The 20,132-nt window shown below is 31.3% G+C and overlaps 1 protein-coding gene and 1 long non-coding RNA gene across 2 annotated transcripts in view; both read right to left on the reverse strand.

Annotated features, from left to right (window-relative positions):
• Window positions 1–5,719, reverse strand: part of LOC148274928 (putative phospholipase B-like lamina ancestor) — an 87,952-nt gene extending 82,233 nt beyond the window's left edge. The window contains exon 1 of the mRNA XM_088236439.1: window positions 5,541–5,719. The gene's annotated coding sequence lies outside the window, so the exon portion shown is untranslated. The remainder of the gene's footprint in view (window positions 1–5,540) is intronic.
• An 8,999-nt stretch (window positions 5,720–14,718) lies between these two features.
• On the reverse strand, window positions 14,719–16,257 carry LOC148274930 (uncharacterized). Its single transcript, XR_015824166.1, has 3 exons — window positions 15,950–16,257; window positions 15,722–15,845; window positions 14,719–15,598 (listed from the first exon to the last, which is right to left on the reverse strand). It is a non-coding gene; the product is annotated as an uncharacterized LOC148274930 (long non-coding RNA).
• Window positions 16,258–20,132: the final 3,875 nt, after the last annotated feature.

Below are 20,132 nucleotides of genomic sequence, written 5' to 3' on the forward strand. Positions count from 1 at the left end.
CATAAAGAATAAACGTTCTCTAAACTTTTGTTAAAGTCCCGGCACTATTGCACCGGGGCAGCATCATTCGGTTGTATAACCCTGAACAAATGTGTCTTATGAGGAGAAACAAGTTTTTACCTGAATGAAAATACTTTGGAAATACAAAGATAAAACGAACCGTAAAACTGGTTTGATAACAACAGCGAATGGGGGTCATTGTAAGTCTAAACTGTATAAACTATATGGAAGTTTATTTAATATAGTTCGCAAGGAGAAATGACCCCGATGCGACGAACTTTATAAGGAAACGAAGTGAAATAACTTATTCGGACAAAATATGGCGAATAAAATGTTAAATGTGTTCATTTAGCTAGTTGTGCAAAATATTCACTTTAACAACTAGGTATTCTAAGGGCAATTTAAGAAGAAACTTTTGACCATTGACGTATAATACATCAAGGTAAAACCCTAATTTTTTATACGCCTCCACTCGTTTGCGAGTGATTTTTAATTGCCTACTTAACTTTGAAGCTTTTTTTTGTTTACAAATATTAAAAAAAATATATTTTTTAAATATTCAGTTTTCTTAAAAATGGGCAAAATGGGTTGCAAGTTCTTGTGCTTAGTTTTTTATGCAACTTAATTTTTCCCCCTTTTCAACTCTTTTTAACAATACATTTGAACAGACAATTTTTTAAAAGTAAGTCTTTTTTGCTCTCCCGTAAAGTTCAAATCCCAAAATATTATGGGCCTTATACATGACCTTAGGATAAAGTTACGCCTAGGCATAGTGGTAGAATACGGACATCCTTACTTTACCACTATACTCAGGCGTAACTTTAAACAAGGTTTATTATAAATAAGGCCCTATGTTACCCACGTTAACAAAGATTTCACTTTTTATTGCTTTATATACCAAAGTCAACTGATGAAATTATTCTTCGCGTGTAAGTAAAAGTTTTTATTTGTGAATATTTTTCTTGCATTTTTAATGACAGGTGTAGTCTACCCACGATAAATAAAAATATGGTAGACAGAGTTTGAATCAATGAATACGAGGTAATGTTTGTAACACAACAATAAACTGTCTGTCAAATAAATTATTCATCGTACGAGCATTATGTATTGCATCACGTTGTGAAATTCAGTGTAACAATACAAAATTTGAATAGATTTTAAATATGATTTATTTTGTATTTAATTTAATTTAAATTATGAATTGACATATAATATAGACATGTTACCTTATTACTGAATGCATCTCATCTCATCGTCCTGTCTAAATATTAGTGTTTTAGTTATATTAAAAAATATATATTTTCTATCTAAAATATTTTACATACAAAGATAACTATTATGGTTTGGTTTTATTGTTTTTATAAAAATACCTTTTATTACGTCTGTACCGTTAAAAATTAGGGTCTTATCTCTTTTTTTGTATTTTTATTTTTAAATAATCAAAAAATTGCGATGGTAACGGTATTATCATTTTTTGGTACGATATTGGATAAATTTTCTACAAAGCCCTAGAATATGCATATTTTGAATTACCCGAAAACGAGACGTTTTGCGTCCTGTGCACAGGTCCTGTGGAATAAACGGCACGTATGACGATTTGGCGCCTAACTTGTACGCAATGTTTATTAGAAGCGCAGTCGGCGGTCATAACGCGTGACGTCAAAATGACGTGATGGCAACTGCGAGCCGTTTTGTATTTGCGCATTTTTAAACTCGAAAATTATCAATTAAAACTTGTTTTGAATACATTACTACTTTTATCATTAGAATCGTAAAAATCTGCTCTAAACACATACAATATATTTTTAACGTTATTCCCGACTTGTGAAAATACCATATTGACTATTATGCACTTTTTTTAAATCTACAAATAAATGTAATGTACATGTAAATTTTTAATAAATAAATCTTGGTTTTAACAAATACAGCCCTAAACAAGTTTTAAAAAAATAAATACCAAATCACGATATGCACGCTACTATTGTGAAAAAAAGATTCGAGGAAGGCACACGAAGTAAAATTTCATATTTACGCGCTTTTAATGTGCCTACTTAATTTAATACGTCATTGATTTACAGTAAGCACGATTTTGTTTTTATATTCATTGCCTGATTTGCTAGAAATAAAATCCGTGTACATTTTATTTATTGACTACAGGCACTTTGATTTGAACTTACGAAAGATTATTAATAATACAAGCGAATCGAGAAAACGAAAGATAAAACAATACTTAATAAAATTGAAAAAAATATTCTTTATTATTTACGTCTACAAAAGATAAATTATTTAATGTTACTTCAACTTCGTTATTCGTAAAAAAAATACACTGGTGTTTTTTTTGCTGCAGCCAAACTTATTTGTCCCTCAAATAGATGTTTGCTGTTTTTAGATATTGTAATAAATACGACACAAGCCCACTGCAATACAGTAAATTTTAATTATTCAACATGTTACCAAACAATATAAAAAAACTGAGTTAAATACAGAAGTGAGACGTATACTCAAATTATGGCTAATGGATTTTTTTGTTGTATTAATGATAGTGTTTCATTTTTAATAGTGTAATGAAATATGGTATTATATGCAATGTTTTTAAAATAAAAAAAAGATTTATGTAGGTTAGTATGAAAAATCGAAGCAGTATAAAAGAACCAGCTGACGAGTTGTATGCTAACAATTCAGCAGGACTTTAATTGTAAGACTGTTGTTTAATATTATTGAAAAAATAAATGAATAAATTGATAATAAAAATAAGGACTTAAGTCTTTTAGAAGTACTCCTAACAACGAAAGCTGCTGATAGAATCATAATGAAGTGGCCTTATAATATTCGAGTATGTGCAGAATGATAGCAATCTTAAAGTTCCGGTGTACCTACTCCAGTTGAGTAAGATAAATAGCATGAATGATGTAACGTTATGAATTATCTAGGTGGGTATACGGTATGTAAATAATTATTTTGGCTCACCTTTGTACATATTCCATCTTTAAGTGTTCTTATTATTTATCAAATCATTAAATATATTTAATGAAACTCTTCAAAAACCTTTTAATAGCGTAGGTATTCACATATTCTGATCTATTCTGTTCTCGAATTAAAACGTATTCTCACTCGTTATTTTTTAGAAAAGTAATGGATTTATTTAAAATATATTAATAAATTTAACTTTGTTTCCCGGAATACGTGATTTTTTATTTCTTAATTTGACATGTTAGACATAATTGAAATTGTACATTGGTGGATTTATTGGAAAATGGCAACTTCTTCCAACCAACTGATGATGATGATTTTACTAAATAAAGATATTATTTAGTTAATTTAAGTTTTTTTTATTTTGTTGTTCAAAATACTTTTTAAAAAAATTAAGTTGTAATGTTATATTAATTTTTATTATTATTATTATTATCTAGTTATTCTCTACTCTACTGTGTTATATTTATATTTAGAACATACAATTTTCTCATGGTTATTGTTATCTTTTATTTAGAAATGTTATGTTTCTTTTTTACTTTTGTATTTTTTGTATTATATGTTCACTAAATTTTTCAGTTTGAATTATTCTATTATTTCATATTATGCACTACATGATTATTGTGCACTGCTGTGATTATTTCTGTAAATTATTATTTTTTGTAAAAGGTTCTTTGAACCGTTGATGTATAAATAAATTTATATATATTATTCTAATATTGCATATTGACCAAAACAATGTGAACTATGGGGTTTTTTTATTTAATTCAATAAATCATCATTATTCTCCTCTCCGCACCCAGTGGCGCCATCGGGCACTGCATTCCTGAACCAAATGCATCGTATTTTGATAATCTGTTACGTAAAGGTAAGGTGATCAGTTCTGCGCTTCTGGTGCTAGTCCGAGAACAATGAAATGTTGCAGTTTAAACAACCTAAAAAATTATATTTCACCCCCACTTTGCCAGGAATCGAACACAGGACCTCAAGAATGGTAGACGAACTCGTGAACCACTACATAACGAGGTGGACTTATTTCCACTCGATTTCCTCATTAAGAATATTTACTTAAGAGCAGCCACCGAGTCGAAAACACATGTCCAGAATTTCACACATAGTACTATACTTTATCTGCCTGGGCACAGAAAAAAAGTTACTTACATACATACATTATTTTAACATCTGATACCGACAGAAACTATGTAAATATTTTCTATTGGGATGTTTTATTTATTTCAATAATCCGATAACAAAAGAATACAAAGGCACATTTCAAAAATACAATTTCATTTTAAACTTTCGCGTTACAACAACAATTAGAATCGGCGGCCTCCGTGGTGTAGTTGTCAAGACGCTAGACTCACGCACGGAAGGTTCCGGGTTCGATTCCCGGTGAGAACACAAAAATTAAAAATGTGATTTTTCTCAAGCCTGGGTGCTCTGTGATGTAATTCACCACTGTAATTAGGCCTCCCCTGTTGTGGTGCAAAAAAAATGTAAAAAATGTAAAAATGTAAAATGTAAAAAAATGACAGAAATGTAAATTAGTAAAAACTCACAAATCTGCTTTCCTCCCATTTCATTTGCTTTTTATACAGGATGTTCTTACAACCCTGTCATATCCAAAATCACGATGATCAGTATGAGCAAGAAGACATATTGGCACATTAAAATAAATTTTCAGAACGAATAAAATTTACAAAAATAAAATATTAAAAAATACAAATGGTTGCTTACTTCTGCAAGGGAGAAGCGAGGAGAGGGGAGTCTGATACACCGTCAACCACATGGCCACGCTCCCCTCGCTTCTCCCCTGGAGAAGTAAGCAACCATTTGTTTTTTTTAAATATTTTATTTTTAAAAAAATTCTACGTTCTAAATATTTTTTTGAATATGCTTATATGTCTTCTTGCCCATACTGATAATTGTGGTTTCGGATGTACAGGGTTTAAAGAACACCTGTATATCTTGATATTTTTTCAATATGCATTTTTGTATTATTTAATTTAGTGCTCAGTGTTATTTGGCATATTATTCATTACTCTCATTTCCTACAATAGTATAGAGTGAGTTTATAGAAACCATATATCAATTATATTTTTAATTATGTTTGTGTTTTTTTTATTTCTATTGATTTCAATGATACTATTATTTTGTGTATTTAATTACGTATGAATCTTTATTTGTATAATTTATATTTTAATATTTGTATCTGATTATTTATTTACATTTTCTTATTTGGAATTTTATTATTTATACCTTGCTTTTCTGGATTGTTATTCAATTGCATCAAATGTTATGATAATTTTATTAATTTTACTATGTATGTTTTATTGTTAATTAGGCATAGCCTAAAAAGCCTTAACAAGTTCATTGATATTTAAACGAGTGTAATTTTGAATGGGTTAAAAATTAATAAATAAAGTAATCTTAAATTTAATACTGTAAATCGATTCAAGTATATACTTAATATTTTACTTATTGTTCAGAAACCTCAAACACCATACGTTCACTTATTAATGTTCAAAACTATTAAAAATTAAAAACGGTGATAAAATGAAATGACTTACCAGTTTTAAAAAAAATGTGGCTATGGGTGTTTGTCTGAAGATATTTCCGACAAAAAACTAACTAAAGGGCTACATTTGAAAGCACGAAGGATTAAACTATTATTTGAACACAAAACTGAACCAACACAACCTCACTTCTTCACGTGTAGTGAATTTATGGCACAAGATCGCGACATGACGTTCGGAATGGTTGCACACTGTGTATTAGTGGATTCATTCGCATTAGCAACGCGAAATAATGTAAATTTTAAAAGCATTAGCATCTGCTAAACATATCTGCTTTTAATGAAATGCTAAATCATTGTTGAATTACGTGGTACGTTTCATCATTTTAATTCTCCCTTTCGCACCCAGTGGTGTATAGGGCACTGCATAGGTAAACCAAACGCGATGTGTTTGTAAATTTGTCAGAGGGAAAACATTTTTGAGAAGGAAATATGGATGTCTAGGCATTTACAGAGCTTACGACCTGTCATTGGCAGGTTTAAGTGGCCATTTTATACACTGTGTAACATTCACCATTTTGCCTATGTTTGAACATCCACATTTCCCCAACTCTTCCATGTGGTCCCGTGGCTAGTGTTGCGGACTCACGGGCCAGAGGTCCGAGGTTCAAACCCCACTCTACCCCAACTTGATTTCCATTTTCTAATAGTGATTTATTTGCAACTCGTTGAAAAATGAATTGAAATATTTGGGTAAATTATAAAAACGGTAATATTTCTTTAATAAAAAAAAAAAAAAAGAGCTGAGACTTGATCATGTGGGTGAGATTCATCTGGCTGAGCCAATTCACCTACTAGGCAACTTCTGAAAACAATTTTCCAATTTTAATACTTATTTTTTTACCAGGTAGTTAATTCAACAATGTTTTTAGTAGGTATGTTCAAATGCTTGCAGACTGGCTGAAGGCTTGTCAGTGGGTGGAAAAGAGAGAATATGGAACAGTTATTAAAAATACCCCACAGCCCGCAAATTAAATGAGATAAAAAATAATTTTTGGATATTTTTTCTTTTAATTGGCGGGATTCAAACCCGCGATGCCAGTTTCGCAGTTGGATGTCTAACTAAGCCACGGCACCTGTCAGGTAAGGTAGTCTGCCTAACGCTTCAGGTACCTGTTCAAAACAATGAAATATTGCAGTGTTAAAAACCCTTTAAATGTTTTTCCTGACAGGAATCGAACCCAGAAACTCAAGAATGGTAGGCAAATGCGCCAACCTCCACCACAACAAGATGGGCTTATATACATTCGATTTCCTTATTCAGAATTTTTACCTGAGAGTAGCCATCGAGTAGAAAACACTCGTCCAGGTTTCTGTTTATGTTTCTTTAGCGCGTTTATTTGCTTATTTGTTTATAAATTTGTATAAACCACTTAATTTTTTTTTTTTTTTGAATTACACTTCGACCGGTTTCAAGGTTACTACCTCATCGTCAGGAATTTAACGTATTTAAGTTAAATTCCTGACGATGAGGTAGTAACCTCGAAACCGGTCGAAGTGTAATTTTAAAAAAATAAATAAAAATTAAGTGGTTTATACAAATTTATAAACAAATAAGTATAAAATGTCATACCACAAAGTGAAAAATGTTTTTGATAACAATAACGTTTATTTGCTATTCATGAGGTCTAGGATCTTGATTTTAATTCCTGGCAAAATTTAATTAGGATAATGAAAAGTTTACCTAAGCAATTAATTATAGCCTCTGAGGCGTAAAACTGTTTGCATTCATGTTTGAAAGATTTTATGATTTTTTTTAAGGAGTTATATTACATTTGAATTGCTGTTACAATTTTTCCTTTTTTTTAACGAGTAACAAGAATATTTTTTTAAATTTTCAAATTAATTATTAGATTTTATTTCAAGAATGTTTTAATTTGCTGTCAAATTTTATAAATAAATGCCAAACAAGAATATTTTTATAAATGCCAATAAATTTCTTTATTTTTTAAAACGCGAAAATAATTCAGTTATATCCTAAATAACATGATTTATACTATACATTTTTATTATTATGGAATACTTTTGTAGCGCCGAAATTCTTGAATGTCAATTTTAATTTGAATTATGGATAACTAAAATAACGCATCCGAGATCCTAATTAACCAAGGCCCTAAGACCCGATGAACTGAAGCCCGTAGGGTTGATTTAATAATACCATGAGGACAGGTATATAATTTATATTCTAATTTAATTATAGGGCTAACGAATCTAATATCATAACCTGTTATTGTTTTAAATTACAGATTGTTCCCTTTTCAATTTTAATCGCTCACTAACCAATTTTTTCGTACGGATATTTTATACATCTGTTAATTTTGTGCGGTTTAAGTGGCATTATTTTAAGTAAGAGATTATTCTTTACTACATTTAGACTGCTCCGAACAGTAAAAAAAATATTCTGAAGCCCAGAGGGTCGATGTTTTTAGGTGATCAAGATCCTAATCAACCTTACAAGTTACATGCTAGTAAATTCTGCGCTTCGGGTCTCATTTAATCGGCCCTACGAGCCTAAATGAATGTGTCCTTTTGGCCTTGTTAAATCGCCTTTGTGAGCCTCAAATCATCGACTCTTTAGGCCTCAGTTATTTAGGATCTCGGATGCGCTATATAAGTTAACCACAATTCAGATTAAAATTAATATTCATTTATTAGTAAAGCGCCCTTGAGGGATTATATTAGGGAAATAACACTACATAAGTTTTCCATAATAATAAAATACATATTTTATTGAGGATGCTACTTAATTATTTTCGCAATGTAAAAAAATATTCAATTTAAGGGAATCTATAAATTAATATCCTCTCAGAGTCATTAAAATTTTGTTGGCATAAATATTCCTTATATTATTACGAATTCTAGTCAAAAATGTGAATATTAAATCTATAGAAATGAAAAAATATTATTGTGACGTATTAAAGATAAATTTAGTAAATATTCATATCGTTATAATAATACACATTATTTCTCTCTCGCGGCGCGGTGCAGAAAATAAAAATGAGAGATAAATAAGAGATCTGTATGTTCGGACCAACTCTCAACCAAATCCATATCTACATATCCGTCCCCCCCATTTCTTAGGGCACTCCATGTAACAATAATTCTACGTGTGAGTGCCATAAAAAATGGCAGTACTAATTTTACATCAACCAAGTTAAGTACTTAACTAATCATTTATCAAGCGAACTGTGCCAGTGTGTATTTAGCTTCAGCAGCCAGGGTTCATCACACGTCAGGCCTCATCATCAGCAGGTTGGTGGAGTTGCGCAACCTTCCTTCTCCAGCAATACAGTCCACTATCTAAATTTTCCTCTTCCTAGGACGAGGTATTATTCACACTTCGTCCACTCCTCGGCCTTCTGAAACTGAATTACATTAAACTGTAAACGAACCGGACTAAATAATACAAAATATTTCTATTATAAAACTCATTTCATTCAATTTCAATTTCGTAATAAATTGAAATTTTTTTTAATTCATTCTAGATTATCATAATATTTATTTATCTAAATATTATAATAAACGCTTTAATAAGAAGTCAAGTAAATTTTTAAGCATTTCACCAGTAAACAAACTCATTAATGATAATTGTTACAATTTAACATAACAAGACCGCTGCACTACATAGCAGCAGAGCGCAGCGCCGGCCTGCCAACAATGAATTATTTTCCGCACATATTTTAATTATTTACAACATATTCAATGAATTATTAACGGCAACATAAAATACATCAATTAATTTATAATATTTGAATTTTGTAAAGACAATTCAATGCACTGCCTTCTATAATTTTTAAATATGACAAAAACAGTGCCATCTAGAGCTTCAATTGAACGTAGTTATGCAGAAAGCAGCCAGTCCACAATTTTGTAAAAATGAAATATTGATGTTATCGGGTGCAGTAAAGTCAATTCTATGTTCTGCTAAAAACTGCCAAACCGCTTACATACGAAAAGCTGTAAAAATCACCTTTTGAAAATGGTGTCTATCTCAAAAACGGCATTTCTCAATTTGCAGAAAAGACTCACAAAACTATAAAAATATTACGGTACTTTAATAATCAATAAAACTGGTGAAATATATAATTGTATTCTTGTTTGTTTTATAAAAAAACTTGTGTATTTATTGTTTATCATTTTTTGAAGTCGAAAAACATTCCAACTGTAGTGTAGATTCGATTATTCACCATTTTCACAAAAGTGCTATTATCTCAGTTTCATAAATAAGAGAGCTGTATGTACGGACCAACTCTCAACCAAATCCATATCTACCTATCCGTCCTTTCCATTTCCTAGCGCACACCATGTAACAATAATTCTATGTGTGAGTGCCGGTAACAACGTTAAAAATGGCAGTACTTATTTAACATAACATCAACAAAGTGAAGTGCTATGACAAATCATTCATCAAGCGAGCTGTGCCAGCGTGCATTGAGACCGCCAGCTCCATACAAGCTGTGCCAGCATCTCACAACCGCCAGCTTCAGCAGACAGGTTCCAGAACACATCACGCCTAATCATAAGCAGGTTAGTGAAGTTGCGCAACCTTCTTTACCCAAAAATACAGTCCACGATCTAAATTTTCCTCCTCCTAGGACGAGGTATTCTTCACACCTTGTCCACTCCTCAACACTGTATATTATTACACTCAAAGCCGCGCCGGTCATGGACTCGCGTAACAAAATATAACTTTTTGTTGTGAACTTTTATTTCACTACCCTCTCATTCAATTTAAGTTTACGGAGATTCAATTACTGGGGTATTTGCCTCGTATAATCAGATAAAAGGTTGTAAAAAAATGGACCTTAGCATTATTCGTGTGAAACAGAAACGCCACACGGGCGCCGTTGACTGAAATAATGTTATAAAGTTTATATTTGAAGCACTAGCTTTGTGGTTATTCATTATAATAAAATAAATAAAACAACTTTGTTTTTAACCACTAATTTTTTTATTAAACTTTAATATTAGAGTAAAAGAACACTTAAGGTGCTTAAATAATAATAATTTTTCTGAATTCGCAAATAATCTGATAGAAAATAATCATAACTTCAATTAAGACACTGGATTAAAAGTACTTCATGTTGAAAATAAAATATTAAAATTAGACAACTTAGAAATCTTAGAAATTAAAAAAGCGATCCATAATAAGAAAACAATAATTAATAACCAAATAAACAATATTTATTTTAGTCCTCTCCTGGCTTACTTCGAAAATAAGGATATCAAATTACCACCCGTGTAAGAAAAAACCACTTGATTTATTGGGTCCACGTGTAGTATTTAGTGAACATGATAGGAATAAAATAAAAAGGAATCAATTCATTAGTTACGTAAACCTTGACAAAGAAGCTTGTTTGCTTTGAAAATGGTCGGTGAAAAATAAAAATTAGTGGTTAAAAACAAAGTTGTTTTATTTTATGAAATAATATTATTTTATCATACGCTATTTTCATTATTTGTTCATGTATTGCTATACTGCTGCTGCTGCTGTTACTTTAATATGATTTAATTAGCATGCTTAGCACGCGAAACAGCATTGCTTCGTTAAATTGATAAAATTGTACTAGCGATAAAATAATGTTTGTAGACATATCGCTTTAGTTATTTAAAATTTACCGATATGTCCTTACACATGACAAAAGTATCATAGAGTTAGAAGTTTTTTTTCTGTTCATTTTATTATATTTAATAAAACACTAGAGATTTTATTGTGAATATTTCATATTTCTTCAAATTGATTATATTTAATTAAAGATTTTTCGCTACTACTTATAGCCATAATAATGAGGAATTTACTATGATTATGCTAATTTTGCCTCGAGAAGATGAATAAATAAATAAAAAGCCAGGTCTGTGTGGTGTTGCGTACTATCCTCTCTGCTTACCCCTACGAGGAAACGGCATGACGATTGTTTGATTTTTTAAATAAAGTAATTTTGTAAGTATCTAGATAAAAAAATTATATAAATTTAACATATTAGCAATAACACTACATAGTGGTAATTCAATTAGCATGCTGATTATATTAGGTAAAAAAATATAGCAATAATTTAAATTACTAGTGGTCACTAGTATGTGGGTACGCATATTGTGTGCCAAAATGTGTACATGCCTAATATTATTATGTAGTGGTTATGTACTACAGTGCCATCTATCGATTATATCCGATAATCACTTCCAGTGGCAATTTTTTGCTTCATTATTCTTTTACAACAAAATTATGAACAGTTTTTTTAAGGAAATGATAAAACCTTATTTCATTAAAAATTTTACCTTAATAAATTGTATCTGAAAAGTATTGGCTGGTTGTAAAAGATACAATATTTTGGGAACAAGTGTGCCAATCTATGTCGTAGCTAGGCGGTGGCCAGGCAGGCGCTGCCAGGGACGAAACCCTCAGGAAGAGCACTTTGCAGACCTACAGCCTCTTCAAAATTCAAATCTTGCCAGGGGCGCTCATGACCTTAGCTACGACGCTTCTACCAATGCACAAATTGTGATGTATATAATAAATAAATGCACAATAATACAATGTTATTGCTATTTAGATAAATTACATAATTTAGTATGATTATTATAAACAAAAACTTCAAAAATATTAATTCTATCAAAACTCTTTAGTGCTCACTAGTTCGAGCGCATCTAAAATATGCTTCTCCTATTTGATCTCCATTCTACATGGTTGCTCGGATTACATAGGGGTAATTATTCCAATTTTGAAATAGAGCAATCTATTAATCTGTCTTCATTGGAGAAACATAGCACTGAGATGAACCTTACATGCATTTTCAAAAGCTCTGTCCCATCTCTGTTGCAATTAATTTCTTTTCATGTTCTCAACCATGTCACCAGAAGTCAAAATCTGCTATTTATTCAATCTTCTGAGAGTAACTTTTGTTTTTATACCCCAATGTCCAGAATGTGTAGATAAGCCGATTAGTCACACGACTTAGAATTCTTTGGGATAGATCTTTCGGCTTTTCATAGATCTCTTCGCCACTAAAACAGTGTGGGATGAAGATGGGTTGTCATGGTTGAGCTTGAAGTCTTATGTATTTCGTTTTTATGAATATATTGTGTTGCCCTTGTTTGTTGCTACATAGTTTTATTTTCTTTTTGTTCTGTTTCTTGTATTAATGGTTCTTTATGTAACTGTTGTAATTGGCTTACGCCATATACATAATTAAAAAAATAAAATTAAGTAAACAATATTTTCAATATATCCAAATGTTTCTTGACAAATTTTTGTACTTAGGTACTGGATGATTATAGCAGAGGATCGAGATCCAATGTACCATCAGCTGCGTACAGTAGTATAATGATAATAATTGAACATAGTTATGTAGAAAGCAGCTATTCCACAATTTAAAAAAAAATAGATATTGATGTTATCAGGTGCAGTAAGCTCAATTCTGTGTTCTGCTAAACAGCCAGATATATATATATATATATATATAAATAACAGCCAGACCGCTTTCATAGAAAAAACTGTATTTATCACCTTCTGAAAATGGTGTCGGTCACAAAAACGGCATTTCTCAATTTGCAGAAAACACCCACAGCACTAGAAAAATCTTACGGTACTTTAACAATTATTAAAACTGGTCAAATACATTATTAGATTCTTGTTTGTAATCCAAAAAAAAAACTAGTGTATTCATTGTTTATCATTTGTTAAAGTCGAAAACATTCCAACTGTTGTGTAGATTCAATTATTAACCCTATTCACAATAGTGCTATTATCTCAGTTTAACTTTTCTATGGCTGGCTGCTTTCTGCATAACTACGTTCAATTGATCTATGTGATACTCTCCCTATGGGGTTTTAAAAAAAATATATTTTTTATGTACATTTTTAAAATTTATTATGGCTTTTACCATTCTGAGGTATGTCAGGCAGAAACTAAAACATGCAATATTTTCAAATATTAAAAGGGAGCAAAACAATATTACAGAAAAAAAGACATCATAAATTAATGTAAATTTTGCAGAACTAAAATGTAGTTAAAGATGAAAATTGGTTTAAAACTTGGCTGCATTTTATTAGTTCGACAATTTTTCCATAGATGACACAAAGAGTTATATTTTAAATGGCATGAAATCTAAATTTTAAGCATCTTATTACATTTCAATATATGGATGGGTAAGAATAATGGATCAAGTCAAATTTACGCTTAACGTATCTATAAGTGGATAAAATAGATTTCTATATTGTATGTTAATTACAGATCAGAAGCCTTTAATTTCCTCCATATTGCAATGTATTTATTGGAGATCTAAATTTGAAATAATTATTAGATTATTTTTTTATATTAATTATGGTGAACCAGGTCCATATAATACGAGACCTCCCCCGCAATGACCCTGAATATCATTTTTGACTTCTGTCGGGGAAAAAAATGAAAACGTTAAGTGTTAAGAATTTAGAATTTTTATATTATAAATACATAAAGCAAAAATAAATAATGCAAATAATATTTTCATTTCACTTTATAAGATTATTTAGAGTGGTTTACAAAAAAAAGTAAGATTTCCTTGCAACAACTGTATACTGTATATCGTCCCAGCGGTCAGAACTGTGTACATCATTTCTTTATGGAAAAAAACAAAAAAAAAAATTACTTTAATTGAAACTACAAATATAATAAATGCAAACACAACAAAATAATTCAACAATTCAGATTTATTTTATACAGTAGAAAGTCATTTCTGCAGTGGCAATCCCTCAAAAATAAAAAAAACATGCTCGTCATGTAAATTTTTTGTCATATCCATCAAATCTCTTTTCTTTTCAACCGCGAGGGTATTAAGGATGAATACAGTGGGTGAAATTGAGTGATGGGAAGTGAAATCCCCCGTAGCAGGTTGCTTCTCTTGGTAGTCTTTATAAGAGAATAATGCATCGATGGCTTCTTATGCCGTAACCTGGTAAACACCGCATACGGGTCATCAACCACAAACTTAAGCCACAGAACCTGTGTTAGTTTTAGTTTTGTATCATGGAATAAATTATTTTCTATATTTCAATGTTTGATATCCATGATTTATTGAAGTTGCTTTCATTCTATGTACTGCCTAGGTTGAGTAGAACATCTATATTTTACTGTCAAAATTCTCAGACGGTAGCTCAACATAATTAACTCGTTAATAGAATACAAAACGCTGGCAATAAATATGCCCCATATATTTTATTTATAACTTCTTAACTACAAAAACGTTGTAAACAGATAAAATCAACTTAAATAGAATAAGTTTATAATTAAAATATAAGTAGTGCAAAGCACTAAGATACAGTTTATGATTTAAAATATTAATAAGGTTTAACGACAACATATTTTTTTTTATTTATTAAAAGAAAAGAACTTATAACAACAAGAAAACAATATTTACAAATAAACCAAAATTATAGGCCAATTAATTATAGTTTTCTATATATAACTAAATACAATGCCGAAAAATAGGAAAAAAAAGCGTACCCCCGAAAAGCCACTCCGTATCATTCCACTTGTAAAAAGATAAAATATTACAACAATAATGAAATAGAACATATGACAAGAAAACGTTTTAAAAAATCATTTCGCCAGCGGATTCGTACATGATTCGTGATACTATAGATACATTTATTTATTTATTAAATATGCCGAGAGGGCTTTTAATAGACATTCGTGGTTATTAAAGATCTATAACTATTCTATAATTTCTCGATATACTCAGAATTCAATTCGCTTTTGCATTTTAATTTGCAGTCAGGCAGCGGCTTCTTGCTTCTAACTTTAATAGTTTTTCCCTTGGCAGTACCATAAGCTAAATCTAACCTTTTATTAGATATACTATAGAATTAAGAATTTCACATTCTTCGCTCAATTTTCTTCGCATCGGACCATGCCCGCGTTTCTGGTTTCTGTTATTTTGTGATACTTCAGGATCAATATTCTTGTTCGGAAGAAGATGATAAATACAACTGTTTTTCAAATGGAAACCATTCATCTGAGGTGTATTCCAAAAAATCGTCACTATTTTAATTTCTAATTTGGGTCGTTAAGGAGCTCATCTAAAAATAAATTAATCTTGTCAGTGCCTCTTAATAAGAGATATAATATAATAGTCTAGTATAATAATTTCATTTTACAAAATTTGTACACCTAATAGTTGTCGATATAGACATACTACCTACCTCCTTCTCGCAGCTTGTAGTTTTTTTCAGAGAAATGTTGAATGTCACTAGTCTCTGGAGCGTTAATAGAATTGTTCATCACACAGACTCCTTCGATATTACTCTTTACAGGCAAAGATGATGTCTAAAACGAATACATATTCATGTTATGTACAGAATGAACCAACGAGGTAGAAATTTCATAACCTCAAATACAGTTTACATCTAAGGAAACACAAAATAACTTACCTCAACGTTGGTATGTTTATAATTTTTACTAAGACACATGAGAACCATCTTTTGGCCTCGCGAACGCATTTCGACCTTTTATAAAAATCTAAAAAAATAAGTAAATCAACGAGTTCACAACACACGCACAGTCAATATTTGTTAAGGGGAGGAATCCAGCCAGTCTGCAAGCATTTGGACATACTCAAACATTGTTGTTAACTAAGTTAGCTACAAACACTGTCAAAGTCAAAAGCTGTTGGATTCCATAGACCATTGTTTTTCAACCTGTGGGTGGCGACCCCCTGGGGGGTCGCGGAGCATCTGTAGGGGGGTCGCGAGAGGTCGAGAAAACTTAAGTTTTTTTATACAACATATAATTTGTGAGACTTAAATAAAAAGTCGATAAGAGTTAAAATTATTATATTTAACAAATTTTCCCTATAATCAATCATACAAGTCAGAAAAATGCTAGTTCAAAACATGTTATTACAAAGAAAATAAATATTAAAAATGTGTTTAAATAGAAAATAATTACATCTGGGTTTGCTTATCTTCGTTCATTTTAATGTGAAGGTTGCGCTTGAGTTTGTTCAATTAATTTCTCCCATCGTGGATCCGTTTTTGCCACATTAAGTATTAAATCGTTTTCCAAATTTAAGAGATTTCTTAGTTTACATTTTATTCGCGCCATTGATGAAAATGCCAACTCGCACAAGCACGAGGTAGAAAATGGATTCAAACACTTCAAAGCCTCGGTTGTTAATTCCGGGTATTCTGTTTTTCTTTTTAACCAAAACGTATCCAAATTTTCAGACTTGAATTCCAAGTGTAACATTCCATCGGCAGATAGTTCCAGCAGATTTTCTTTGAGTTTAGTTGCTAAATTTAAAAACGGATTTATGATCCATCTTTGCCCAGTGTTATCCGATATCTCTTGCAGTGAGAAGTAATGGCACAATTCTTTCTTCAAATTATGTAACACCATTTTCATACCAGATATATATGAGTTGATGTTGATCTCGCTTTCGACTTCTTTAATGAAAGACTGTGTGGACGAAAATGAATCAAAGTTGTTTTGATTTATAAATGATGACCACAATTCAATTTTTTTATAAAGCCATGGAGTTTGTCTTTGGCTGTAATGACATTTTCATCACGCCCTCGAAGACTTTTATTCAAGTTATTTAAATATTCAAATAAGTCAGAAAGAAAAGCCAATTTTAAAAGGAATTCCGGGTCAGAAATGAATTCAGAGTAATGTGACTTGGCTTGCTGTAAATATACTAATAGTTCAGCGGGAAGTTCCATAACTCTGGTCAGTACTTTGCCTTTTGAAAACCACCTAACTTCTGGATGGTAAAGCAAATTACGGTGTAGTGTCCCCATATCTTCACAAATGATTCGAAACAATCGAGTCTGCAACGCTTTTCCTTCAATAGAATTTACAATGTTAATAATAATATTAAGAACTTGACTGTACTCTTGCGGTAAGGATTTGGCTGCAAGAGCTTGGCGATGGAGAAAGCAATGCATCCAACAAGCGTTTGGCATCTGTTCTTTCAGTCTCGCAATAAATCCACTCTTCGCACCAGTCATGGCTTTTGCTCCGTCACTACAAATAGCAATGCATTTTTGTGCCCAATCGATATTCATATCTTGCGTAGCTTCAAGGAACATGTCATGCAAGCATTGACCTGTAGTATTTTTGGGAAGTGCCTTGCAAAATAGTATTTCTTCCATTATTATTTCATTGGATTCAAAACGCACAAAAGCTACAAATTGCGCACAACTCGCAATATCCGTTGATTCATCAAATTTCAAGGATACAAAAGAACTTTTCATTATTTTTTCTATGACTTGATCACGAACATCAGTCGCCATATTGCTTATCCTGCGTTGAAAGCTTTTCGACCTCTTGCTTGCCAAACATAATCTCTGCTATATCTAAAGCCGCTGGTAAAATCAAATTTTCGGCAATAGTGTGAGATTTCCCTGCTTTAGCCACACGAAAAGCTACTCAATAACTAGCGAGCAACGCTTTTTCATTCAGGTTGGACATTTGTCCTATAACAGTTTTTTGACGTTCAAGAGCTTTTAATTTTCGCTCAAAAAATTCCACGGGTTTATTTTTTCATTAGGATGTTTTGTGTTTAGGTGACGTACCAACTTCGATGGATTCATGCTTTTTCTTGACAAAATTTAAAAGCAAATTACGCACTGCGGTTTACTGTCAATCACAGTAAACCCAAATTTCAAGTAAATGTCGTCATAAAGACGTTGTTTCTTTATTCCACTACTCCCGCTAGACGTTAATGGTTCTGATGATCTTTTCAGGAATCTATCCATTTTCAATTATAACAACTCAAATAAATGCGTACCGTAAAACAAGTGGTTCGCGCTCTTCAAACAATTAAACAGCAGACACGACCACGCGTGACTTACGCTCACAAATCAGTCTATAATTACTCCAACTCCAAGGCACCTTACAGTCCACATAACACCAAATTTACACTTCTGAATCGTTTCCACTTATCGGGATTGCTTCTGATTCCACTTGCTTCGCTGTCTTGCATCAAACCATAGCCGCGGTCGACCGCCGTATTTATAGGCCAGCGCATTCTAGCGAGAATTATCTCGAAGCGTAAAGAAACGTCTCGAAACTTGTGGATCTTTCGGACTACCAGCGCCATCTGTTGCTAACATCCGGAACCTGCACTAGTTCCTAGTGTTACCAACAGATGGCGCTGGGAGTCTAACCCTAACGATATATTTTATTTATTTATATACATCTAATATGTTTGTATTTGTTACGTATTCAATTTAAAGTTATATTTTTTGATACTAGGGGGGTCGTGTCATGAAAAAGGTTGAAAAACGCTGCCATAGACAAAGAACTACGTTTGATCACAATATATTGTCAACTGTAGACTGTATCATAAAGCTTAACAGAGTCGTCGTTATAACGCGGTCAATTTTTGTTTGGCCATATAATGTTAAGTTTTTATTATCAGCTCTTATCATAATTTGATCAAACTATAATGTATTTGTTCAGATTTAATATTTTTAACATCCGAATATTTTTCACACAACGAAGTTAATTGATCAAATTAATATATTGGTATAAAGTAGGTAAATTCACATATGACATGAAATCGACAAAATTTCAGTTAACATGTTTTGACCTAATACTATCGATATTATTTCCTATTAAAAATGTCGGGAATCGAACTCGAGACCTTTCCGAGGATTGTACTAATATATTACGATTTTGTTATTTTAACACTTATAAGTAGTATATAAATACACTATCGTTAAAACAACTTAACCCTCTGAAACCTGAATCTGGCAGTTGTAACATTTATTTGAAATATGAGAATAATTTGAGAATATTCGTAGTTTTTTTTTTATCGTTTAGAAGTTACTGCTTTGTTAGTTTGAACATACATTAGGTTTCAAATGCTGTTTTTTTATTAGTATGGGAAATAAATTATTACTGGTTACAAATACACGATTATTTTAATTAATTAAAAATAACTATTATTAAACTATAATTAATAATAAAAATAATGTGACCTCACTGGGGTTTCCCGTGCCGAGGACTCTTAACAATTTATTTTTTTGAAATTACATTTGAGAATAAACAAAGAAGGCTAACTTAAAAAACAAACATAATTAACAAATATTCAGACAGTTTTAAAAGCAAGGTATTTATGTACATCTATATTATTTATATTACAAAACACACAATGAAAATAACAAAAACCTAACATAAGCTATACAGTTGTGGAGCAGTTGATTCAGCATTGGTATGGGCGAACGAGACAATCCATTTTACTTCTACCTAGCTCCACTATCCATTTTTTATATCCTTTTTTAACATTTTCTCATTACTAATTGCTTTAATAGATAGTTGAAGTAGGTTATAGATTTTAATCAAATAATAATACTCAAAACCCTTTTGTCCGAAAGTGGTATTAGTTGTTAATTTGATTATTAAATTGCGAAGTTAGTGTTCGTTTGCCTACGTAGTGTACGTACGGCCTCAAGGGGTTTATAATATGATCATTATAATTATCATTCCTTTAATAGTCAATAAAGATAAAAGAGATATTAGGTAAGTATTTTAAGGTTGATAAGCCAGAAGCTACACAAGTCTATAGGTCATGAGTTCAGTGGTCAAACCTGTGTGACAATTATATTG

The sequence above is a fragment of the Micrasema longulum genome, unplaced genomic scaffold, assembly GCF_059751315.1.
Source record: "Micrasema longulum isolate JH-2025_06_02 unplaced genomic scaffold, ASM5975131v1 h1tg001557l, whole genome shotgun sequence".
Lineage (NCBI taxonomy): Eukaryota > Metazoa > Arthropoda > Insecta > Trichoptera > Brachycentridae > Micrasema > Micrasema longulum.